Source organism: Rhipicephalus microplus, chromosome 5 (assembly GCF_043290135.1).
Source record: "Rhipicephalus microplus isolate Deutch F79 chromosome 5, USDA_Rmic, whole genome shotgun sequence".
Lineage (NCBI taxonomy): Eukaryota > Metazoa > Arthropoda > Arachnida > Ixodida > Ixodidae > Rhipicephalus > Rhipicephalus microplus.
The window spans coordinates 189,675,126-189,702,232 of NC_134704.1; positions in this window are offsets into that span (position 1 = coordinate 189,675,126).

The following is a 27,107-nucleotide window of genomic DNA, read 5'->3' on the forward strand; positions in this document are numbered from 1 at the left end:
TGCGAGAAGGGCAGTGCGTCTGGTTTGGGACGCGATAACCTGAGTGTAGGGTTAGAAAACCGGTAGCTCTTTCTGGACTTCGACTTTTAGATGCGGACACAAGTAGCTTTGTCCATAGTCGATTTTGTAGTAAAAAGGTTTATTCCGGGTTTCAGAACTTTTAAATGCAATTGGGTGAATCTAAAGTTTAAGTGTGGACATTTGGACGATGTAGTGAACTGTAGCCCGGTGATGTGTTGAACTGCGTGGTGCAAATATGTGGTTTAATTGTGACGTAGTGCAGAACGCGCACTCATCGGCAGTTTTTTTTTCTAAAAAAAAAAACTTGAATAAAAGGGGGGCGTATGTGATGTGTGGTGCGCGTTCAAAGTGCGCGCCTTCGAAAAGTGCGCGTCACGGGAAAAAAAAAAAAACAAAAGGAGAAATACCAGAGTGCACGTGCGGTGCTGCTTAAACAAGAATGACGACGTTAAAGAGCGTCAAGCACGAGGATGCGTGGCAGGACGTGAAGTAAACAAAAGGTAAAACATCCAATGGGCAGCGAACACGGAGATTTCAAGGCCCAATGGCTTGACACCACGAAACAGTAGTATCTCCAATGAGAACGAGACAAGTGGGCCAGAGCTGAAGCAGGAGCCTGAGCAGACGAGAGCAAAGGGAATTCGAGGCAGGAGTGCAAGCGGAAGGTCGTCACCGGACCGGGCGCTGAAGATGGGCCGTTGGGTTCCGGACCCGAGCCTACAGGACTTCCACCGGCCGGGGCCTCCTGCTGTCGGGTTCCCGCTCCAAAGGACCGTGGCCATCCGGTCCTGAACTCCTTTCCAGGGCCTGCGGACTTTGGTTCCGGCAGGCGAGCTACAGCCGTCGGGCTCCGGGCCCGAGCTGTGCGCCCAGCTGCTTGACTAGGTCGACCCTAGTTCCCGGACGCGTCGCCACCAGCCTGCGTTCTCCCGTCTCCGACGTGTCCACGCTCCTCAAGCCGAAACCATCACGATTTGGTAGGGCTTTTCGACGTGTCGCCAGCAGCCAGCGTTCCCTCGTCCTCGTCCAGCCCACGCATTGACGCAGGAGTCACGGCGTTCCGGTTTCTCATCACCGCCGAAAACCAACTTGTGGGTGAGACTGCACCGATACTCTTGCGCTACTCCCATCACTCAGCCCCTTTCGAACGTTAGGTTTAGTTACTGACTTTGAACGTTTTTGTTGGGTGTTTACAGATGTGTTTCGTCATGTCCAGTCAACTGTTTATTAAGTGTTTTGTTTTGTGAGGAATCTTTGCCTTTTTTCTTTTCAATTAAACTTTTTGTGTGTTTCTTGGAAACCGAACGGCTTTGTCCTTATTAACAAAACTCTCTGAGGCTCAGCCCGGGAGAAAAACAAATCAGCAACAAGAACCCTGCATCACACTAAGGTATTCTCCATTAACTCTTATCCCTAACTGTTCCCATTCTAGGCTTCTGATAACCTCCTGTCTCTGTAAATAGCATTGGGGAGATTGTGTCCCCCTGCCTTACACCCTTCTTGATTGGTATTCTGTTGCTTTCTTTATGAAGCACTACGGTAGCAATTGATCCCCTGTAGATTTCTTCCAGAATGTTTATATATACTTCATCTACGCCCTGATTCCGCAGTGTCTGCATGACGGCTGAAATTTCTACTGAATCAAACGCCTTCTCGTAATCTATGAAGGCTATGTATAGTGGTTGGTTATACTCTGAGTATTTCTCTATTACCTGATTGATAGTATGAATGTGGTCAATTGGTGAGTAGTCTGTTCGAAATCCTGCTTGTTCCTATGGTTGAGTGAATTCAAATGTTTTCTTAACTCTGTTAGCAATTACCTTCGTAAATAGCCCTTATACTAAAGAGAGCAAGCTAATCCGCCTGTAGTTCTTCAAGTCCTTGTCATCTCCTTTCTTATGTATTAGGATTATGTTAGCGTTCTTCCAAGACTCTGGTACCCTTCCCGTCAGGAGACACCTCGTAAACAGGGTGGCTAGTTTTTCTAACACAATCTGTCCTCCATCTTTCAGCAGATCTGATGTTACCTTATCCTCACCAGCAGCTTTGCCTCTTTGCATGCTCTTCAAAGCTTTTCTGACTTCTTCTATCATTACAGGTGGGGTGTCATCTGGGTTACCGCTAGTTCTTATAGTATTAAGGTCGTGGTTGTCTCGGCTACTGTACAGATGTCTGTAAAACTCCTCTGCTATTTTAACTATCCTATCCATATTAGTAGTTATTTTGCCTTCTTTGTCCCTTAGTGGATACATCCGACTTTTGCCTATCCCAAGTTTCCTCTTCACTGCTTTGACGTTTCCTCCGTTTTTCAGAGCGTGTTCAATTCTCTCCATGTTATACCTTCTTACATCGCATACTTTACGCCTATTAATCAGTTTTGAAAGCTCTACCAGTTCTATTTTGTCTGTTGTACTTGACACTTTCATGCTTTGACGCTTCTTAATTAGGTTCTTCGTTTCCTGGGAAAGCTTGCCAGTGTCCTGTCTAACTACCCTGCCTCCAACTTCCACTGCACACTCCGTAATGATACTCGTTAGATTATCATTCATTGTATCTACGCTAAGGTTGGTTTCCTCACTAAGAGCCGAGTACCTGTTCTGCAGTGACACTCTGAATTTCTATACTTTCCCTCTCAGTGATAGATCATTGATTGGCTTCTTGGGTATCAGTTTCTGTCGTTCCTTCTTCAAGTCTAGGCGAATTCGAGACCGTACCATTCTATGGTCACTGCATCGTACCTTGCCAACCACTTCCAAATCCTGCACGATTCCTGTGTGTGCAGTCATTATAAAGTCTATTTCGTTCTTATTTTTGCCATTAGGGCTCCTGCATGTCCACTTGCGGTTTTCTCGTTTTCGGAGAAAGTATTCAAAATCCACAAATTATTGCGTTCTGCGAATTCTACTAGTAGCTCTTCTCAGGCGTTTCTAGTGCCGATGCCATAATCTCCTACTGCCTGGTCTCCAGCCAGCTTCTTCCCTACCTTTGCATTAAAGTCGACCATCCCTATAGTATACTGTGTTTTTACCTTACTCATTGCCGATTCCACGTCTTCATAGAAGCTTTCAACTGAAGCGTCATCATGGCTGGATGTAGGCGCATAAGCCTGTACTACCTTCATCTTGTATCTTTTATTCAGTTTTATTACAATACCTACCACCCTTTCATTATTGCTATAGTATTCCTCCATGTTGCCAGCTATGTTTCTGTGAATTAGGAACCCCACTCCCAGTTCTCTTCTGTCTGCCAAGCCCCGATAGCAAAGGACGTGCCCATTCTGTAGCAAAGTATAGGCCTCATCTGTCCTCCTAACCTTACTGAGCCCTATTATAGTCTATTTAACACCCTCAAGCTCCTCGAATAGTACAGCTTGACTTCCCTCACTAGATAAGGTTCTAGCGTTAAACGTTGCCAAGTTCATGTTCCAAAAGCGGCCTGTACTCCAGAGATTCTAAGCACCCTCTGCTGTGTTGCAGATCTGACCGCCACCATGGTCAGTTGCTTCGCAGCTGCTGGGAACTGAGGGCCGTGAGTTATTTGACGTATGCATGTGGGAGGTAGTGGCCAGATACTGCACCAGGGGGGCCAATCCTTCTCTGATGAGGGAGTGCGTTCCCGGTGGTGGTTACCGGTGAGGGCGCACCTCAAGCCTCTTAATGCAGTTCCATCAACACGCGGATTTTTTTTCCCGTTGGGAACTGCGCGGCACCGGGATTTGAACCACGGACCTCTTGCATGCGAGGCGGATGCTCTAACCACTATGCCATCGCCGCACCCGGATTGTTATGTTCTAAATGTAGGTGTCAGCGGTGTATCAGTCAAGTTTGTGGTTGTTTTTATAAAAATGTTTTAATGAAATGAGATTTCTGCTGATTACCCCCTAGAGAGTACGGAGTTGGGTCTAGAGAGTACGGAGTTGGGCCGCCGATTAGCCTATGGGGTGCTGTTTATCGATATATTAAGCGGACAAAATTTAAATTCGTTTGTGAGGTATGTTATCAAATTAATCTTCTTTAGTGATTAGGATTAATTTTGGTCACGAAATAGTTCCGGTACTATTACTCCTGTCCTGATGAAACCTGAGCGGCGACAGGTCTACAATTAGGGCTTTGCGCTGTATGAGTTAGAAGTTTCCCGGTTAGATATTAGCAAAGTAAAAAGCGATCGTAAAGGAAAAAAAACACGTGGTTCAAGACTTTGATCTGACGGGCGTACCTTTCTCCCGAGCAGTGAGCCCCCCTCCTCCTCTGAGCGAGGGAAGAGGCGGGCGCCACACGTTTATTAGCGGTTTTCGTTATATCCTTTCTAACTCTGTATCTTCCGGTTACCTTAAGCTATCAAAATTATTTTTACACGAAAAAAACCGCACTGTTGTGTTTTAAAAGAAGATATTAGCTATTGTTCGGTGGTGTTTGTAGCTCCTTTTGAAAATTTGTTTTAATGAAATAAGCTATTTGCTGATTACCACCTTAATTAGGGCCTAGAGTGTACGAAATTGGGCCTCCTCCTAGCCTATGGGGTGCGGTTTATTATTATATTAAGCGGACAAAATTTAAATGCGTTTGCGAGGTGATATTACCAATTTAATCTATTTAGTGTTAATGCTTAATTTTGATTGCGGAATAACTCTGGAACTATTAAAGCTAGCCTGATCAAACTTCAGTAGCGTCAGGTCTACCCTAAGGACTTCTTTCTTTATAAGTAAGAAGTTTCCCGGTAGAATAATAACGAAGCTACAAGTGATCGTAAAAGAACACGTGGTCTGACTGTTCGCGGGCGCATTACAGTGTCCAAAAGGCAACCCATTAAACTCGTACAACCCATCTGGCGTTTAAAAGACGGTGTTCTCTTTATCAGACTGCGACATTGGTATCTGCCAGTAGTTTGACCTAAGGTCGAGGCTAGAAAAATACTCTGCGCCCTGTAATGAATCCAGTGCATCGTCGATCGGAGGGAGGGGATAAACATCCTTGCGCGTTATTTTGTTTAGCGCACGGTAATCGACACAGAAACGCACTGTCCCATCTTTTTTTTGAACAAGAACAACTGGGGATGACCAGTACTCGAGGAAGGACGTATGATGTTGCGTCGTAGCATGTCTGAGAAGCTTTCCTTGATAATCTTGTGTTCTGCCTGAGACACGCGATATGGACGCCGATGTACAATCCGAGAGCCGTCAGTCTGGATGCTGTGAGCAGCGGTGGTAGTCATGCTGAGGGCGGACGAGTTCACGTCAAATAGGAACGGTGTCTATTTAACAAGGTGAGCAAATCTTCAGATTGATCAAGTGTCAAGTCAGTGCTTATGGTTGCCGATACAGGTGTGGAAGAGGCATTGAATGGCAGCGATTGTAAGTTTGGGACATCGTTGTGGTTGTTGTTCGGAAGAGTAAAAATCGCAACAGGCTCAATGTCGACCACGCAAGATACTGTTGAGCCACAGGGGAGCAGTACACACTCGGGCGTTTGATTTATGGCGGTTAGGTACGTAGACCCATCGAAGAAGCGAATAAGCCCGGGTGCGATCACAATGCCCCTATGTAGGGTATGGCCGTAAGGGAGAATTAGTACGTCACCATCCACAATGTCGGTGCAATTAACACTTATAATTCCTTCGATGTATGACCGAAGTACCTAATCTGACCTGGTGACAAGGCGGATGCGTCCATTGTGTTCAAGCGGAGAAGAGTCAGTAGCATTTAGATGCAGGAGGCGCTGATGACAAGATATGGAAGCGGACGCAGAAGACAAGAAATCCCACCCCAGAACGAGAGCGTGGGTGCACTCACGAAATACAGCGAAAACAATGTGATGACGAATGCCTTCTTTACAGACACGAACAGTACACTGTGCAAGTGGACGAAAAAGAATGTTGGTCGCCGCACGTAGAGGTGGGCCGCCGTAAGGCGTGGTGACTTCTCGAAGGCGGGAACAAAAATCAGCACGAGTAATCGAAACAGCAGCGCCAGTGTCTACAAGAGCCTCAACGCGTACACCTTCTACAAACACTACTATCAAATTCAATGGCCGCTCTGGAGGAATTGTTAGCTGTCCGGTGGATGCAGTTTCCCCTCCTAAAACTGCATTGGGGAGTTTTCCGCGTGGGCGTTAGCGGAATGGCAGGCGGGCCGTAGAGGCGATACTGAACAGCGACCTGCGGCGAGACGTACGGGAATTCCCAGGCATGTCAGTATGGTGGGTCGGAGACGGTGAACGGTAATAGGACGATCAGGAGGGTGGTCGTAGGTAGTTCATGGTCAGACAGAAGCTTCGATGTTCTTCAGGAGCGTAGCCGCGTTGCTCGTCTTGCTGACGCCTTCGACAAAACCGAGTGATATGTCCTGGATAGCCGCAGTAGTAACAGATTGGTCGAGGTGGGCGCTGAGGTGCGTAGTAAGGTGGCGCACGCACTGGCGGTGATAACGAAGCCACAGGCGTATGGTCTGCTGTTTTAGACACAGAAACGGTAGGTGCGGAAAACAGCGGCAACTTGGGCGTACGTGCGCGTCTGGCGCAAGCAGAGACCGTTGTAACACGTTGGACGCGATGCGGAGGCGATCTCTTGTTTAATCAGGTCTCGCAAGCTATCTTTTTCAGAAGGGAAAGTAGCTTCTGCAGCACAGGCAGAGCAGCGCCCGTGAAGCTTTTCACAAACGATGTTCGCGAATAGGCGCGCGCAAGTCGAGGGGTGCAGGCAAACGAATGTCGGTGGCATCGTAGCAAAGGCGAAGAGACTGAAGCTTGTCAAGTCGCTGACAGATGGTTATCACTTCCTGGGTGGTGGCAGGATTTTGCGTGGTGAGGGCGTTAAAGGCGACGGTGTTAATGCCTTTAATTTGTGGCGTATTTGGTCGTTATGAGACATGCCGGTGTAAACGCGCTTGCACAGTTCAAGGACATCCTCAATATAAGAGGTGTAAGATTCACCCGGCAGCTGCGTGCGTTCAGCGAGCTTCTTTTTTGCTGCCTCAGTACGAACTGCAGGGGCACCAAATATCTGACGAATTTGCTGCTCGAAAATGTCCCAGTCGGGAAGATCCGGGTGATGGTTCCAGAACCAAGTTTTCGCAACATCGGACAAGTAGAATGGGACGCTGCGCAAGTTCTGTGGATTGTCCCACCTGTTTAAATCGCTGACGAGGTTCTAGTTCTTGATCAAGTCTTCGGCATCATCGCCTCGAAGACCGAAAAACACAGGTGGATCACGCAGGCGAATGTCGTTGGGGAGAGCAGGTGGCAGTGGCTGCAGTAGGACAGCGACGTTAGAGGGGCTAGGGTTTTCTTGGGCCACCATGGAAGGGGGTTGTATGCGATGATCCGAGCGGAGCTCCAGCGAGAACGGGCGAGAGGACTTGAGGGAACGAAAAGAACCGTCCACCACTTGTGAGGAACCAGTTTATTCAGCGAGGCTCGAGCTAAATCACGCTGGTGATAATATTTACAAATGAAGAAGATGTACAGGGTATAATGTTATCAAAGAGAATAAAGAGTCATTCGCTTGTCACGCTCACAATAGATAGATAGATAGATAGATAGATAGATAGATAGATAGATACATAGATAGATAGATAGATAGATAGATAGATAGATAGATAGATAGATAGATACATAGATAGATAGATAGATAGATAGATAGATAGATAGATACATAGATAGATAGATAGATAGATAGATAGATAGATAGATAGATAGATAAAAAGATACGCTCAATGTCGCCGAAGTTCGCTAAGACAGGTTTCGCATTCAAAAGAAGATATTGTAATGGGTTGGAGCAATGGACGACCCACTGGTTATGCTATTCACATTGTGCGACAACTGGTTGTCCTTTCGTTATTTAAAACGCTTTATAAGTCATATTACCGCGACCTCTTTCCCGACACCCAGCCTGCCTAAGGAAAGTTCACCAACAATCGCAATCACCGGCGTTGCTCAGTGGTGAATATTAGGCTGGCGCCCAGCGGACCCGGGTTCGAGCCCCACTGCGTCATTGGTACTGGGTTTTCTGCAGCAAAAGCTTTTAAGGTATCACTACTCGGGCCTCGCGCAGCACCGTAGTTGTCCGTCGCCATCACTGGTCCCTATAACCACATCGCGCGAAATTCCAAAAAATCTAGTTTCAATTACGCAGTAGGGCTTGAACTTGGGTCCACATTGTGCCGGCCCAGTATTCTACCACTGAGCGCGCCAGTGCTTGAGTATTGTTGGCAAACGTATCTTAGGCAGGCTCAATGTCGGGAAAACAATCGTAATAATACAATTTTAAAGTGTTTTACAACAGCGAAAGAATAAGCAGTCGCGTCACAATGTGATTAGTGTAACGAGTGGGTCTTCCAATGCCCAAACTCATTATGAGAGCTTGTTCTTTTTCAGCTTTAAAATGTGGCGCATACACACTTCCGGCATGATTCCCCACCATCTTTAGCCACTGCATGCACAATTGGTGTAAAATTTCTCGCAATGGTTTAGTGGATACCTTGCTTTTCAGAAGAATGACGAAAAATAGCATAGCTGATACCGGCCTACTACCCTAAAACGTTTTATTACTAATGCCTTAGTGGTATCAAGAAAGTGCGCTTGCAGCAGTTACCCAATGAGTGTTTAAAAAGTCTCTAAGTGGCCGTTCTTCCAGCTTTCGCTGCGACTTTAATGCACCTTCCACGCAGGCGTGACGTTTTTTTCTAATTTCGGGCGACTTCGTTACGTGCACCGGCAGCGGTGGCGGCAGCGGCAGAATCAGCCAAGGATGGAGAGGCGCTCGGGTATTCCAGTAGATGTGCTTCGACGTGGTCTTCTTTGGACCCATAGTTTCAAATACGAAGGGATAGAGGGCTTTTGGGTACGGTTCAGTATTACACGGAAAAGTCAAAACCGACGCGCGTGCGAAGCAGTTTTATTGACGTTTCACTCGGGGTCCGAGCTTCATCTGAATAAAGTGTGTAGCAACATTGTCGTTGATATATACATGTCCATAGAAAGCACAGTGAAGAAACGTTGACCATAACTGATATATAAACGTCATCGATGAAAATATGTGTTAACAGCTCAAGAGAATCGCTGATGCGAATGATACAATGATGAGGCTAAAGGTATACACGTGTAAAAAAGTAAAATCGGTGAGCTAAAATCACTAAATTACAAAGGCACAAAAACTTCACAGTTCAACGAACAATGTAACGACGCCTCCTATCACTAAGTCGATTACAGAGACAAACAACCTAATTTGCCAGCGCATTCATTTAAACCAGACGCGATGGCATTGAACCTGTGAATTAGGAAAGACTCTCGGGCTTCCCTGTCATAATTAGAACAAAAGCCAGATTTAAGTAACATAACCTTGAGGATATTAAAAGAGTGACCAAGGAGATGCACAAGTTTTGATATGGGCACGTGCAGCAACGTGTTAGCGTGCCTTATGATTATAAATCGTATTCGGAAAGGGCTCTCTGTTTGTCTGATATACTGTTTGCCGCATATTGTACATTCAAGGATATAAATTACATTTTTGGTGTCATAGTCAAAGTCACCTTTATTTTTAATCGAAATGTTGAAGACTTACTAGTGACCTGTAGGAAAGTGCACATATGGGGACATACCTTACAACGCGGTTTGTGGCATGGATGGCATTTGATAGCGTTTAAGCGGGCAATCTTAGGTAATGATGAAGATGATAGTATGTTGCGAAGGTTTCTCGCTCGGTGGTACAATGCTCGGGGTGATTCAGTAAAGATGTGTTTCAGGTGCTCACTTGGCATGAGAATGTTATGGTGCTTGTTAGGTACAGCCGGTACACGCGGGACTGATGCAAAGTGGGTTAGCACTAGTCTTGCCTGGGATGGCTGAGTAGGTGGCTTCGCGGTACAGAGAAGCGTTCTGCGGTCACATGTATCTGCGCGCTGGATCGCATCGTCAACTAATTGCGGTGAATAATTTTGCTTCAACAAGGCATCTTTAAGTGTTGCACAATTTTTTTGAAAGTCGGAGTGGTTAGAGCAGATTCTTTTGAAGCGTAACGATTGGCTGTACGAAATGCGGATCTTGCAGTGTTTAACGTGGCCGCTGTCGAAATGCAAATATTGTTGTCGATCCGTCGGCTTTCTATACAGTGTTGTCGATAGTTTGTTGTCTATAACGAAAATGGTCACATCAAGAAAGTTATAGGTGGACGCTGAATAGGCATGAGAGAGTGATATTGATGGGTGGGCATTGTTAGAATCTTTTAAGAATGAAAAAAGCTCCTCTTCACCATGTGGTCATATAAAGAACATGTCATCAATGAAGCGTTTGTAATGAAATGGTTTAAACGTCTGCTTTATCAAAAACCTATTTCCCAAGTGGCCCATAAAAATGTTTGCGTAATTTGGACCAATGCATGTCCTCATCGACGTTCCACTGATTTGGATGTAGTGTGTATCATCAAACTGAAAGTTATGAAGATCTAAAATTTGCGTAAGCAGAGTTGCTAATGTGCTGCTGTCAATCGGTTTCTCAACCACCATTTCATCGTAGGATTCGATGACAGCCCTGATGTCGTGAACATGCGCAATATTAGTATAAAGAGATGCTACATCAAGTGTCACCAATAAGGAGCTTTTAGTAATAGTGATGTGGAGCATATCGGACAGGAAATGAGTAGTGTCTTTCACGAAAGACGGGAATGTAGCGGGTATACTGCTGACGAGGGAATCAACAAAACTGGATGAGTTTTCCGTAACAGTACCTATACTAGAAATTGTAAGACAGCCAGGATTGCCTTCCTTGTGTATTTTTAGTAGAAGGTAAAAGAGACCAGCTTCCGGACTTAGTGAAGCGTGTGAATGAATTGCGTTGTCAGCCTTTTTTTTGTGTGTAATTATGTCTAGAATAGTGCGTTTGATCAGTGACTTCTGCTCTTCTGTGGAGTCATGATCAAGTCGTTTATAAAACCTGGTGTCTGACGTCGGCTTGTGGGTCCCTGCGGTATAATGAGGCCTATTCAAGACTACAACAGCACTTCTTATCTGTTGGTTTTATGCTAATGTCAGTGCGGGATGACAATAAGTTCAGGGGTTTAAGTTCGCTAGAAGAAAGATTGCTGTGAAAATGTTCCCGTTTTTCATATACTTCCTTAATGTCACGCTGAACAGCTCTAATATATATATCGAGACATCTATCACGTTGGAAAGGCGGCACCCAGTGTTTGTGTGAAGGCAGCTTGTTTTTAGTATTACTTTCGCTTTGCTTGTCATCATACTACTGGCGTAAGTGCAAATTACGGGCGAAATGATCCAAATCTTTTGGCAGCTGAAATTCACTGCGTTCTCTTGTTTTTGGACAAAAATTGAGGCCGCAACTAAGGAGGCTACGTTAATCAGTCGTCAAGGTTTTGTCTGAAATATTGACAATGTTGCTTTGCTGTTGGTTTATAGGCTCCCCACGAGAACGACAATTCGGAAAATCGGCGCACAGTACTGCGAGATAAATAAATAAAGAGGCTGCAGCTGCGGATTTGCCTGCCCTTTTTTCACTGCAAGGAGGACAAAAGATACCGTCGCGGGATGATTTCTTGATTTTTTTCACAGTGATGTCTTGAAGCTTTAAATGCAAATGAATCAAGTTCAGTACACTCATCTGATGACAAGTCTGAATTAGCTACAAGTGCATTTTGTTGTTTTATAGGACGCTCACTGGAATGAGTAAAATGATCATACACAACGCGAGTAAGCTCTAAAGAAGTAATCTTTAGAATGTCATTCTTTCTAGATAAATGCAGTTTTAACATGTCAGACAAAGCAGGTTTTATACAAATGCAGAGACCCTATGGAGCAGCCGATGCAGCCAGGTAGCTATTCCTTGTGTCAATGTGTCAACTTCGCCATACCTACGCCCAAGCCTTCCAGACAGCGCAAGCCAAATGACAGAATTTCACTGCCGGTAATGCTACATTTCTAAGTTCTAAAGCATTCCTAAAAATAAGGAAGTTGGTTGAAAAAAAGGTCCGTTGTGACCTAAAGATTGACAAATTGAATAGCTACCTGGCTGCATTGGTTGCTCCAAAGGGTCTCCGCATTTTTGTAAAACCTGCTTTCTCTGAAATTCCGAAACTGCAATCATCAGGATGGAATGACATTCTAAAAGTTGCTTGTTTAGAAAATTCTCGCCTTGTGTTCAATCATTACACTTGGCCGTTACTGTCGCCATTGTGCTTGCTCGCTGTGGGCCCGCTAATAAACGCCTTAAGAATACTTATTTCAGTGAGCGTTTTATAAAACAGGAAAATGCACTCGTAACTACTTCAGACTAGTTATCAGCTGAGTCGGCTGAACTTGATTTATTTCCATCTAAAAAGCGTCATCACATCACCGTGAAAAGAAATCAAGAAATTATTCCGCGACGATATCTTTTGTCCTCCTTCCAGTAAAAAAAGGATAAGAAAATCCGCGTCTGCAGCCTCTTCAGTTAACCATCTCGCAGTACTGTGCCCCGAGTCTTGGAAGTCTGGTTCTCGTGGGGAGCCCTTAAACCAACAGCAAAGCAACATTATCAACATTTCAGACACAACGCTGACGACTGATGAACGTATTGCCCTTAGTCGTGGCCTCAATTTTGTCCAATAACAAATGAACACAATGAATTTTTGCTGCTAAATGATTTGGACAATTTCGCCCGTAATTTACGCTTACATGAGTATTATCATGACAAGCCAAACGAAAGTAATATTAAAAACAATCTGCCTTGTCACAAACACTGGGTGCCGCCTTCCCAACGCAAAAAAAAGTCGTTGTGCTTTTCGCTCTGACGAAACTCCTTTCCTAACAGTAATTTGCCAATCGATTTGTTTTTTGCGCAGTGGTCTGAAGAGCGTTCCTGTCGCCCTGGTTCCAACCAGTGGCGAGTCCATTCGCATGAAAAATCTGAAACAAATTCAGAAAAAATCTGGAAGATTCCCGATTATTACCAAATGATTACTGAGGTCAATTTGGACGTGGAGGCATACTGTGCTGCTCGCCGAATGAAGCCTTTATCACAAATCTCCTCAAATGCACATTGTTTGCCTCAAATATGGTGAGCTGTTTCGTACCTGTCCATTTGGCCTGTGTTACGGGACTAGTTTGAGGAGCGGACTTGAGGCTTACACCACCTGATATACTTGAAATGTTTGCGGCTGCAGGAGCTCTCTGTATGTCGATGCTCACGAAATGTTGAGAACAAAAAGATCCCCACACATTTAGTGATCGTGACTTCTGCCGGCACGGCTCGACCAACCGAAATTATGGCATGGCCACTAATTTATCGTGTAAATGTGCTATCCCCTCGCCCACTACAGTGCAAAAATGCTGGAGCCATGGGCATACCTTCAAGCAGTGTAGATCGGTTGTAAGATGTCGCACATGTACTGACTAACATAAACCCAAAAAATGTTCAACCCAAGGTGTGAGATGCTGTCTATGCAAAGTAAATCACGCAGCTGACAATGAATGTTGCCACATGATGACATATGTGTTGCAACGTCTAGAGATCATCGCAAAACAATGCTATCGACATGAGGCCCGATCTATTTTCTCTAAGCGCTCACGTGGCTATGCCACCATTGCCAACCAGTCAAACCAGATGCTTGAGTCGTCGTTGCCTAATCTAATAACATCAACAGGGGAAAGGGCCATGACGAAGCTTATGGATTCTTTATTCGTGAGCCTAACAGAGTAATTAGCAAGAATATTGAGCACTCAGTTGACTCAAATCTTGCAGGGAGGTAACCAACCTACCGTGCCCCCTTCTCTAGATTCACCAGTTAAGGTTACTGATAATCAATCGGAAGCAGGCCCTTCGAAGTCAAAGCCAGACACACCGAACTCTGGCCGTAGAATAATTGTGGCTCTTGTGCAGGACTTAGATTGGAGCTCGGACTACGATTCCCATGTTTCACAAGCAGAACATATGGACTTTGAAACTTGAAATATGGAAAGACGTGCTTCTCCTGAGGCACGACGCTTCTCAATAAGTCCTATATCAAGAAATGAGAATTATCAGAAGAAAAATGTACCGAAAACGATTTTTAAAGGATAGCATCTTAGAGAAAGCAGTGAGTTCTGCTGGTATCTCTTCAAAATAGAATATAAAAGTACTACAGTGGAATGGCCGCTCAATTTTTTCAGCAGCTACAGACTTACTTCATCTTTGTGATCATTATTCCTCTGATATTGTTGCTTTACAAGAAACTTGGCTTGCAGAAAATAACTATTTTAGAATTAGAAATTACCGCACCATTCGTCTAGACAGCCCAACTCGGGTTGGAGGTTTGCAAATATTTACCTCATCTAAAATAGCCTATGGAGCTAAAATTATCTATCAGTCAATGACTTCAGAAAGCGAGGTTTTAGCATTAGGCATTACTATTCGTGGGCTCCTCCCATTCTCATTTATTAATGCTTATTTTCCTGCGGGTGATCTAAAATCTTCCGTTCTAGATACTGCAGTTTACTTTTGCCAAAAGGGTATTGTATTAGTTGGTGACTTCAATTATCATCACATTTCGTGGGGTTTTATAAGTGATTCGAATGGCAAACGTTTGTGGAATTAGGTGAACAAGAATAACTCTATATGCATGAACACAAGAACTCTTACCTCTATGTGTAATCAGTCCTCTTTGGTGCTTGATCAAACTTTTTCTAATGCTAACCTATCCATCTTATCATGGTCTGTGATTACCTTGGAAATACGTAATGACGATATGCCAATATTGTTCGAGGTGGTATGTCCAGTAACCTCCAAGAATTGATCAATGGTTACGCATGTAAACTTCAACACATTCGAGAAATCATTACGAGGCGCTTTATCTAACCAAACGAATGATGCAGAGCTAGACGCCATCAGAATAAGCAACATTTAAAAAAATCGTTGAATAATTCAATGTTCTCCATTGAAAGCTCTAAACCTTCTAGCAACCCTTGGTGGAATGCAGACTGTTCGCGGGCTTATAGACTGAGAAAAGCTGCATAGAAGAAATAATTTTCAACCAGCGTCCCAGGAACTGGTGTGATAATTAGTATGCGGACGCTATACTTTCGAAAACCATCGCTAATGTGAAGGACAAAATTAACAACAACCGATTTGAGTACCTTTCAAAGCCGGTCATTAGAAAAGCACTTTGTCGCTTTCTGAGAAATAAAATGTTCTTCCGGTACAAAAAATATATAATCTATTGTATCATCACCAGTTGAACTGAAGGCCTTTCTAGAAGATATAGCTCAGGGCGTAAAAAGTCGCTTTACGATAATTTTCTCATATGAAGCCCAGTCCCCCCATAGGGCTGAGGATTTTGAAGAAGTCACACCTGCAGAACAAGAAAACCTAGTCAGAACACTATTCCATTCTGCTCCTGGTCCTGGTGGCATGACGATGTCGGTGTTAAAATCAGTACATATAATATACCCACTTGCCCTACTCAAAATTATTATTCACTCACTTAGAAGCTCTTGGACTCCATTCGATTGGATAATGACAAAAGTTATCCCATTTTTAAGAAAGAAAGGCCCCAGGTTTACCTTAGATAATATCAGGCCCATTGCATTTACACCGAACCTACTAAAACTTGTTGAAAGAATTTTATATAGACGTATAGATAGATGGATGTCAGAAAAATTGACACTGAGCCCATGTCAAATTGGATTCAAACGTGGTTGCTCCATTTGGTGTGCGCACGTGGATCTCGAAAGCAGAATTTAGCTTGCTCGATATCAAAAACAATACTCCGCTTTAGTAACCTTAGATATCACAAAAGCTTATGATAGCGTGGATTTGTGAAACTGCTAGATTTGCTTCAGAACTTGGGATTGCCTCAATACTTTTTGGCCTGGATCTATGCTTTCTTGGGTGTTAGAGAATTGTACTCCTCGCAATCTGGTGTCAACTCTTCAATATATAGTCAAAGGAAAGATCTACCGCAAGGGTCAGTACTATCGCCATTATAATTTAAGGCCCTACTATGTACCTTTACCAAATAGCAAGATGAACAGGTCTATGTGTATGCCGATGATATCGCATTTTTTGGCTGCGTTGGAGGACATTCGCACACTGTATCTGATTTTGCAGACATACATGAATAGCCTGGAAACGTGGCTGGAGGATAACATCTATGCCTCAATAATAATAAAAGCAAAATCATAGTTTTCGCACAAAGTGCCCCAGTGCGAATTTCACTAATGCACCCACAAGACGCCATACCTCAGGTCGAGTCAGTTAGGTTCTTGGGGTAACATACACCGAAATACTTAACTGGAGTCCCCACATTGAATACATGGCTGCTAAAGCATCACGTGCCGCAGGAATGCTGCGCAGCTTCAGTAATGATCGTGCCGGTTTGCGTGGAGACGTGCTCGTCACGATATATTGCATGTACATTCGACAGATACTAAAATTCGGCTGCGTTTTGCTTTCTGGCACTCCAGCTTACAAAGTTCGACCACTGATTCGGTTAGAACGCGAATCTTTACGCTTATGCCTAGGGCTACCTAATTATGTTGCGAACAATCTCCTATACGTAAAATTGTGCCTGCCTTTTCTTATAAAAGGATTTCATATTCTAACAGCACGAACATTCATTAAAATCAAGTCATCATCACAGAGGAGGTCACGGTAAGTGTTCATTAACCAGCAGACCTCATTTTTCAACCACCAATGGTCTAACCTACGGTGCCCTCAAGTAATATTTACACAAAAACTTTTCCTTAAGACTCCTTTAACTCCTTAAGAGTTAAACCTTTGGAAGTACTTGTACTCAACACTGTAGATACAATTAGGATTGAATTTGATGATATATATCCCAAGAATGCATAAAATCTACCATATAAATATATAAATAGCATTTTGGAAGATCATTTGGTCAATCTAGAAACATCATTGTGATAGCGAGTGATGCTTCTGTTTATGAAAAGAAGGCTGGCGCAGGCATCTTATCATCCTCTCTCCATTGGGCTTTCTCATTTTGATTACGCGACTTTACCCCTATTTACCAAGCTGAGCTACTGGCAATCATCCTAGCATTGCGTAAAGTGACTCAATATCTATCACCAGTGATTGTTCTAACAGACTGTCTCTCGGTCTGTACTGCCTTAAGCTCACAAGTTTTTTTGCGTATCTTTGAAACTTTCTACTTGCTCATTCCTAGACATGTGCGACTCGTTCGACTGCTTTGGGTACCAGACCATAGAGGTTTAGCTTTCAATGAGCATGCAGATGCACTGGCTGTATCTTTTCTTGATTGTCCTGTTTTACCTATTTTGCCTACTTCAGAATATATCACAGCAGCACACTTTGAAAAACGCACAACAGCCAATAGCTTCAAAACATCTGCTTTGTTTTTATTAGGCTATCCACAGCTGACGTTTTCTTGGAAGAACACAGGTGTTCATCAAAGAAAAAAAAGTAATTACAAGGCTGCGTTGTCGAGTCCCTTCATTGAACTTTTACCTTCACAGGTTGGGTCTGGCACAGACGCCATTGTGCCTTTACTGTAATGAGAGTCAGTCTTTGGAGCACTTCTCTTTGTCATGCCAAAAATTCAAAAGTCACATAAAAAATCTACTAAAAAAACCTCTACGAAAGTTCTACAAACTTGATACTTCTGGACATTTTTTGATTTGGCACAGTCGCATTCGGTTCCAGCAACAGGAGCGTTTTTACCGCTGTTACAAATTTCTTACGAGAATCTAAAAGAATAGAATGCTAAACATAAAATAATTCAGTTATTTTATGTATAGACTTTTTCTCCTTTCTTCGTGTGTTTCTTATGTTTTTCAATTCGTGATTTTTTTGTTTGTTTAGAACTCTAACACCTTTCAATTATTACCTGTATTACCTAGTTAACCCAGCCCTCCCTTTCAAGAAGTGACTTATTTTAAAAATGGCAGCATATCCACGGAGTGAATCATGCGGAGTGGGGCGAAGCATCCATCCGTCTATTCATTCTTGCTTCCGTCCGTCCATGCGTGAGTCTGTGTGGCCGCCCATGCGTCCTTCCGCCCGTCTGTGTGTGCGTCTGTTCATGCGTCCTCACGTCCATCTGTGCGTCCGTCCCTGCGTTCGTCCATGCATCCACACCTGCGTCCATTCATGCGTCCATCCGTTCTTGCAGCCATCCGTGCGTCCGTCTATAGATCTGTCTGTGTGTCCGTTCGTCCACATATTCAACACTCCAAGTACTACCGTCTCGCATCCTTTCACCATATATTCCTAATATGAAGCACCGTCATCCAGCGGAAATTCCAAGGACTGAACGAGAGGAGGCACACGAACGCTTTACGTATGCGCTTCGGCTTGCGTTTTTCGGCTTGCGCTTCGTGTCTACTTCCCACCTTTAACCACCTCGAGTTCATGCTATATACTAGTTCACTGTATTCATGGCACTGCGGCCCAACGCGCGCTAATCCTTTCTGAAACCAAGGAGGTTATGCCCAGCGAGTATAACGTAGCAACCCTTCCTTGTCAGATAGTGCTCAATCTACATGCCAACGGCTGCTAAGGGGGAATGAGAGACAGGAGAATTCAGCTTTTAGTTAACGCGCAGGCTGCGAATTTTTTATTGTTCAACAACGCACAGAAGAAATCTCTCACCGGCACCACCTTCGAGGTCAAAATCTAAGACTAGTTACACACTACGACTACTACTACTACGACGAGGGACAAACGGCTGCCGCTGTAAGGAGCTTCGCCCCTAAAAGCAAGGCACCGTCCCATTCATGGCCTATTCCCCTAGGTGGGTTGCGCCAAGATGTTGAGGAACCAACCAACCAACCGATAGAAGGAAATGTCAAGCCATTTTCTCATGTGTGCTCCACAAGTGGTGACCGTGGGCGTTTCATTCTACTAGCAACTTATGCCAAATCAAACAAAAATTTGTCAAACCATAACAACCACCGCCAACAAACGTCAGCTAACCTCAACGAACCTGATAAACGACAAGACCGAATCAACCACTACGGTTATTTCGAGCACCATCCCACAGCCACAGTTCTGGGAACGGAATCACGCGGCGTGGCTCATCCAAACAGAGTTACGTTCTGAACTCTCGCAGATAAGTCCGAAACTCATAAGTACTTCCTAAAGGTAGACGCGTTTTCAGCGACCGTCCTGCACGAGATTTGTGACATTCTGTATTCGTTCACCCACACCCTATCGAAGCCGCCTTACGACACAATACAGTCCACTATACTGGACCCCATGGCTGCCTCAGAACGCACGTGGTTGCGACAGGTATTGTTTTAGTGTATTAACTCAACTATCCACGGCCAAGCCAGCTTCTGCCTCGATTCCTCAACATTGTCATTCCATACGTTTCTACTACAGATGGCACATTTGGCCATGAAGTATTACTGTCCAGTGCTTCAACCCGGAAACTGTCTAAACTCAATGTATTGGCTGATAATGTTATGAATGTTGCCAATCAACTTTTCTTGTTGGCAGCTGCGCTTCAGACTTCTACAACATCGCACGCTATCAACCCTTCACGAAAAAACTGGCCCTTGCCATCATCAAAATTATTTCCTGCGGTTGAGTTCTGCAATAGAGTGGAGAAACTTCTCCTTGCCACTCCACGCAGGATTATTTCTTCTTCAAATTGTCGTAGTCATTCTCCATCTTCTCAATGCTCCCCATTCATTGAGCGCCAGTGCAACGGACAAGAACAGCAGTCTTACATCTGCTGGTATCACCACCTATTTGGTGTTCCCGCACGTCGATCGATGCTTGCTTGCACCTGCTCGTAAAACTGTCGGGCCACCCGCTAGCGGCGAAGAGCGGTCAGGGTACCACCCCATGCTGCCTCTTCCATGTGAACAGCAAGGTCACTGAGCAAAGCTTTCTTATCGACACCGGCGCACAACTCAGCCTTCTCTCTGCTACGTGTATGGATTGCACCGCTGCTCCAATGCTGCACTGCGAAGCAATTTGCACCCGTAAAGGTGTGTTTTTTGTCCGATGGGCAACACTCTTCAGGGTGTTATTGAACACCCTAAACAATAGGTGTTTATGAACTCCCCTAAACTATGAGTGTTGGATGAAGCTAAACCTGTGTGAGGGGGCTGTAACACAAAAGTACCGTTCAAACGATGCCAGTTACATGGACTAGCATACTTGATCAAATGAAATGCACTTAAGGAGACAACAAAGGAAGAGACGCAAGAGGTGATGCTTCGTCTTGTGTGTTTGGGAGAGCTGTTCTAGCACTTAATTCCATCAAATTTGTATCACCAACTGGCCCAAGCCTCAACTAAGGAAAAAGCATATATGAACCTTCTTCTCTGTGGCTGACAGGGAAGAAGGAAGATACTGTGTCACCCACTGCATTTACTATACCTGCATGCATGCAGCTGATAAAATAAGGTGCCGTGGTCTTGAATCAGCTGCATTACACCAGTGTATATATGTGTAAGCAGACCGGGCCAAAAACGACAAATTGGGAGGTGGCAGGCCTAAACACACACACACACACACATACACACACACACACACACACACACACCTCACCGTAGTAGTGCAAGTAGTGAGCTGTATCACAACGTTCAACCGAACATAACGCCGAAGCAAAAACACAATTAAGCGCATATGTTCAAATCTGCTTTTATTTATAGAAAAACTGCAAGAAGCCTGACAAACAGGACTCTGACAGGATTATGCAAAATTTTGAAATATCTCACGTGACCAATTTTTTTCTCTATATATTACAACTTCATTGTTTTCAGTACAATAAACTCCCAAAACTTTCAAAAACGTTTGCGCTTGTCGGGTAAATCAGTGAGAGGTACGGTCTTGAATGAGTAGAAAAAAAACACGTAGAAAGATTCGCTGCAGTGAGAATTGCTAAAAAAAGTCATCCTGAGCAATAGACGCCAGAAAAAGCGCGCTGTGGCAAAATCATTATACCTTTCGTGCCGTAGATATTAACCCTACTTCACCCTTTCAGCCTGCTCGCGCAGGCAAAAAAAAGGTGCTGCTCTAAGTTGATAATGTTCCATGCTTAAATATGCATCAACACATCTACATGTGTATTTTTGCAGATATACCATGCTACACATTCGATTAGTTTATTAAAGAGAGTGCAGTATTTTACGACGCACAACATCATATACATATTTTATCTGTATTGCACAAAAGCACAATTTCACTTAGCACACATGACGGTATGTGCATTGAGAAGGTATCCAGTGCAGGTAACTTGTAAAGTTAAGCAGTGTGTAGTTGCGTGTTACATTGCGAATGATAGTAGTGTTCTTTAAAGTGGCTCTCATTGACATGATTATATAATCGAAGAAATGGCAATTGAACCATTCCGCATCAGACGTCCCAGCCATTTTGGCGACCATCTCAAATGTATTCGAAAAACATCGTGCTGATTTACTGTTATAAAAAAGTTGACTGCTAGAATAATTCAGAGACAATTTTTTTTTGTGGCTGCCTCCTGAACATCCCAAAATATTGTCTGGGCGTTAGTAAAAAAATATTTTATAAGTACGTCTTCTTCTTCTTCTGTGCCAAATTCGGTCTACAAGTTAAGTAAAGGGCTTGTGTAAAGTGTTCGAAGATCAGTAATATTATTACCAATTTTCAACCAAAGACGCCCTAAAAAAATTTAGCCAAAAAGTGGTATATCTTGATTTTTTATATCAATACTGCGCTTTGATTGAATATCTGAGGAGTGAATACTGAATACACGTAAAGTTTATTTTGAAGGAATAAACATTTTAGACCTCTGAAGCTGTGAGAATTTACGAGAAAAAATTGGGAATTTCACAAAAGAGCCGTTTTGTCTATAATGAGACGCAACTTGCGCCATGTGGTGGCTGAATTAAAAATAACCTTTATACCTAAGTCGAAAGCACATAAACAGTTATTTTAATGTGTCAAATTTTGTCATAACAGTTTATGTTTTGAGAAAAAAGATAACAGCATATTCACCGAGGTAATGAAGATGAGTGTAGCGAAGCGTTCGTCCGCCTGGATACACTAATGGACGGACAGGCAGTCGCACGGGAGTAAGAACGGACAGAAAACTGGACAGACTCACAGACGGACCGACAGACAGAAGCCTAGACGGACGGATGCAAGGACGAACGAACGAAAGCACAAGTGTACAGACGGACGATTCGCCCCACTAACCATCATTCTGTCCGTCTAAATGCTGTGAAAACCACTAACGTCATCTATTCTGCAACTCATTTAAGTAGCTACATACTACTAGTACAACTACAGAGGAGGGAACGACTCACGGCCTAAAAAGTTTTGCCCCTAAGTGATCTTTGAAGTTGCCCCTTCACAGCTACCTTACCATTTGGTCATTCGGCAGCTGACGCCTCAAAGTTTCCCATTGCCGTTGATGGGAAAATTGAACAATTATTTTATACTTTTTAGGTAACAGGTGATTTTTCATCAGACCACCTCTTGGTGCAAATTGCGTCTCAATGTGGACAAAAATGACGATACATTGAAAAGAGCGATTTTTCTCGTAGAGAATAACAGCTTGAGAAGTCTAAAAAGTAAATTTTCATCGAAATATCTTTTCTGTGAAGTAAGTAGTCACAGCTCAGATATTCATACTTAGTGCAATATAGCAAAGAGAAAATGCAAACATAACACACACATAAGCCCCCTTACTTAACATGTACATCAAACTTGGTATGGAAAGAAGGATGCATGGATGATAGATGAAAAACTTTTATTGGGGTCCTGAAGGATTCCAACCCTGTTTGAAAGGGACAAGATCGCGGGAAGCTCCCACGTAGGGACGGGGAGACCCAGCGGTACTTTTTAAATGTTTTGTTTTCACAAACAACACTCAGACAACATTCTAAGAGATTTAAAGTGCTGCTACGTGACCAAAATATGTATTTCTCTCCGAAAATTCAAGCCGTTCAAAATTTATTGCATAAAACAAGCACAATTTTTTTATTCAAACACGTTTGCCTAAGCCGCCGAATCGGTTGGGAAATTTGGAATGTGACGCTGTTACTTTCACTCAATGACCATTGCATACTGCTAAATTGGGCCGTTAGTTCCAATCATGCAGGCAGGCTGAGAAAGCATAACTCCTTCCCGATGCAGCGTAGACTGATCAGTGGCAGTGCGTGTTGCGTTCCCAGATAAATATGCTGCCCAGTCTTACATTTGGCTGCAACACATGCTTAGATACCGTGAAGTATGTGTAACACTAGAAATTTTTTGTGCGACAAAAAAAACTAATGAGATGCTTTACATAGCAAAAATACCTTAACATGTGAAGTACTTAGTGAATTTAAATGCCAAAGCGAGGCGAGGGCAATATAACTCTGAATAACAAGAATATTATCAGTGCATAGCAAGCATATTCAGTGGCATGGGGCTCCACTGCAGTGAGAAATAATAAAAACGGTATGCTGAGCAATAGACGCCATAAAAAGCGCGCTGTGGCAGAATCATTATACCTTTCGTGCCGTAGATATGAACCCTACTTTACCCTTTCAGCTTGCTCGCGCAGGCAAATAAACAGGTGCTGCACCAAGTTGATAATGTTCCATTAGCTCTATGCATCGACCAATCTAAGTGAATGTCAAGTTCCATGCTTAAGTGTGCATCAACACAGCTGCATGTGTATTTCTGCAGATCTACCATGGTACTCATTAAATTAGTTCATTAAAAGGAATGCAGTACAACGCACAACAACATGTACAATTGTTAACTGTATTGCACAAAAGCACAATACCACTGAGCATACATGACGGTATGCGCATTCAGAAGGTATTCAGTGCAGGTAACTTATAAAATTAAGTACTGTATAATTACGTAATAAAACGCCAATGATACTAGTGTTCTTGAAATGGCTCATATTGACACGATTATATAATCGAAGAATTGGATATTGGGTTATTCCACGTCAGACGTCCCAGCCATTTTGGCGACCGTCTCAAATGTATTCGAAAAAAATCGCGCTGATTTTACTGCATTAAAAATTTAACTGCTAGAATAATTCACAGATAAATAATTTTTTGGTCACGTGGCTGCCTCCTAAACTTCCCGAAATCTCGTCTGGAAGTTTGTTAAAAAGGGTATTTCATAACTACCTCTTCTTTCGTACCAAATTTAGTCTACAAGTTAAGTGGAGGGTTTGCGTGAAGTGTTTGAAGCTCAGTAATATTATTATCATTTTTCGGCCACATACGCCTCAAAAATTTCAGCCGAAATGTGTTATATCTGCATTTTTCTATATCCGCATTTCTCTATATCAATACTGCACTTTAAATGAATATCTGAGGAGTGAATACTTAATCCACATATGGTATATTTGGAGGAAAAAATATTTTAGACCTCTCAAGCTGTCAAACTTTACGAGAAAAAATCGCGAATTTCAGAATATAGTTGTTTGTTTATAATGAGACGCAACTTGCACCATGTGATGGTTGAATTAAAATAGACTTTTTACCTAACCCTAAAGCACATAAACAGTTCTTTTCATACGCCAAGTTTGTCATAGCAACTTGTGTTCTGAGAAAAAGGTCACAGCATATCGAGAAAGTGAATGATGATGGGTAGGGCGTAGCGTTTGTCCATCCGGACGCACAAACGGATGAACCGACAGTCTGACGCAAGTATGAGAAAGACAGACGGACTCATGGACAGACTGACACACGGAAGCCCGGACGGACGGATGCACAGACGAACGGACGAAAGCACAAATGTACGGACTGTAGGAAACTATGCGAATGACGACGAAGCAGCAAGAAACGGCAAGCCACAGCGTTGGTGCACACGTGTGACCCGAGCTTGCGTTTGTTTTGTATTTTCGGCCTGTTGACGTTCCTCGCTCTTCTGGCGTTCCTCGGCCTTCCAGTGGGTCTGTACGTAAATAAACTGCGTGACATCTGGTGGAGGTGTGCGGACTGCCGTACAAACCTGGAACTTCGCTCCCGTAAGCTTCCCCCTCTACGTGACACGAACATGGCCACCGAGACGCCTCTCCAGATGGGACCTTCAACCGTCCATGTAACTTGCGTGTCGTGTATCCTCAACGAGACCCTCCTATCTTCACGGGCTCCACTGAGTCGGACGTCGAAGATTGGTTGGTGAGGTACGACAAAGTCGGCGCAAGTAACAAATGGGACGACCCAAGTAAGCTGGGCTACGTCACGTTCTACCTTGCGGACACCGTGCAACTGTGGTTTAATAACCACGCAGCTGACATTACTACGTGGTCTGCATTCAAGACTGCTATTACGGATGTCTTTGGACGACCTGCGCCACGCAAGCTTCAAGCCGAGCACCGTTTACGTCACCGTTCGCAGCAACCAGGCGAGACCTACACGGGCTACATTGAAGATGTGTTGCATCTATGCAACCGCATCAACTCTACCATGCCTGAGGAAGAAAAAATCAGGCACATTTTGAAAGGCATTGACGACGGCGCCTTTCAAATGTTGCTCGCGAGAAATCCCCTCACAATTGCTCTCCTCGTTTCCCTCTGTCGAAGCTTCGATGAATTGCGTAGGCAGCGCGCAATTGCTCGTCAAGCCCTCACGATGCCAGACACGCTCGCAAGCTTGCACCTAGCTGCCCACCCTACCGATCAGCAGCCGCTGCTTTCGACAGTCAAGGACTTCGTCCGCAGAGAGGTAGCGCGCCAGCTGTCACTGCTGCCACTGACACATGAGCCCGCGCAAGCTTTGGCACCGGACCTCCAACACGTCATTCGGACACAAGTGGCTGAGGCCCTTCCGTCGATGCATCAGCAACCACCAGTCACTACGCCTCTCACGTATGCCGCCGTCGCTGCTCGCCCTACGCAACAGCGTATGCCATATGCTCAACCTGCTACGCCACCCTATGTCGTGCCTACAACCCCAATTGCTGCGCCGTATCCCTACGCGAGATCTTCAGCTCCATTTTACCGTCACTCAGACGCTTGGAGGACGCCGGATAATAGGCCCATCTGTCTCGCCTGTGTTATCGCTGGACACGTCGCCCGCCACTTTCGCCGAGATCCCCCTCCAGTCGACACTGTGGGCAGGCCAATGGCGTCGTCGTCTAGGACGCCATCAAGGTACACCACTGACGGTCCTCGACCCTACGCAAACAATCGGTCACCATCGCCCCGACGACGCTCGCTGTCACCTAAGCGTCGCCGACCTGCTACGGAAAAGGGAAACTGATCGCTGCAGCTCTGGAGGCAACAGTTGGATACAATTCGAACTGCTTAAGGCCTCCATCTTTCTCGCCGCAAAACGTTATTGACGTCAATGTTGAGAGGACCGCCGCACAAGCGCTTATCGACACAGGGGCCGCCGTTTCCATAATCTGTGAGACCTTATGCCGCAAGTTGAAAAAGGTTACGACGCCTCTTTCGGGCCTGATGATCCGCACGGCGAAGTCGCAGTGCATAGAACCTACATCTGTGTGCACTGCACGCGTCATTATCCAAGGTGAACTTTATGCCATTGAATTTTTTGTGCTGGCATCATGCTCCCACGAAGTCATTGTTGGATGGGACTTTCTTTCGCGTCATCGGGCCATCATAGATTGCTCACGTGCAGAAGTTGCCCTTACGCCGCTGCCAACCTCTTGTTTGGTGGATTCTCTTTCTGAAGCTTACAAACTTGTCGTTGTTGCAGACACGGAAATAGCAACGAGAACATCCACCCTTGTAGCCCTGACCTGTACGCCCGCTCCTGCCGGAACTGTTTTGTTCACTCCGTCTGACGCCGCCGCTGTAGCCTACACCTGTCTTTTGCCGTACTCACGATGGAATCCGGTGCTACCGCCATGCTCGTCGCGAACTCACTATCGTCGCCAGTTACCTTACTTCGCGGAGAATGTTTGGGTAACGTACGAGACGTTGACCTCTTGCGCCCTCTGGAGTTCGCCGAACGCCGACCTCACCTCCAGCTCAGTGCTATGACGCCACCTGTGGCCACACTGCCCACGCCAGACTCATTCCAGCTCTCCGTTGCCGCTGAGCTATCGCCGACACAAAGAAGGGAACTCTTGTCCCTTCTTCGAGAGTTCTGTTCTGCCTTCGATTGCGCTCAACCACCTTTGGGTCGCACAGCAAACATCACGCACCACATTGACACCGGTACTCATGCTCCCTTA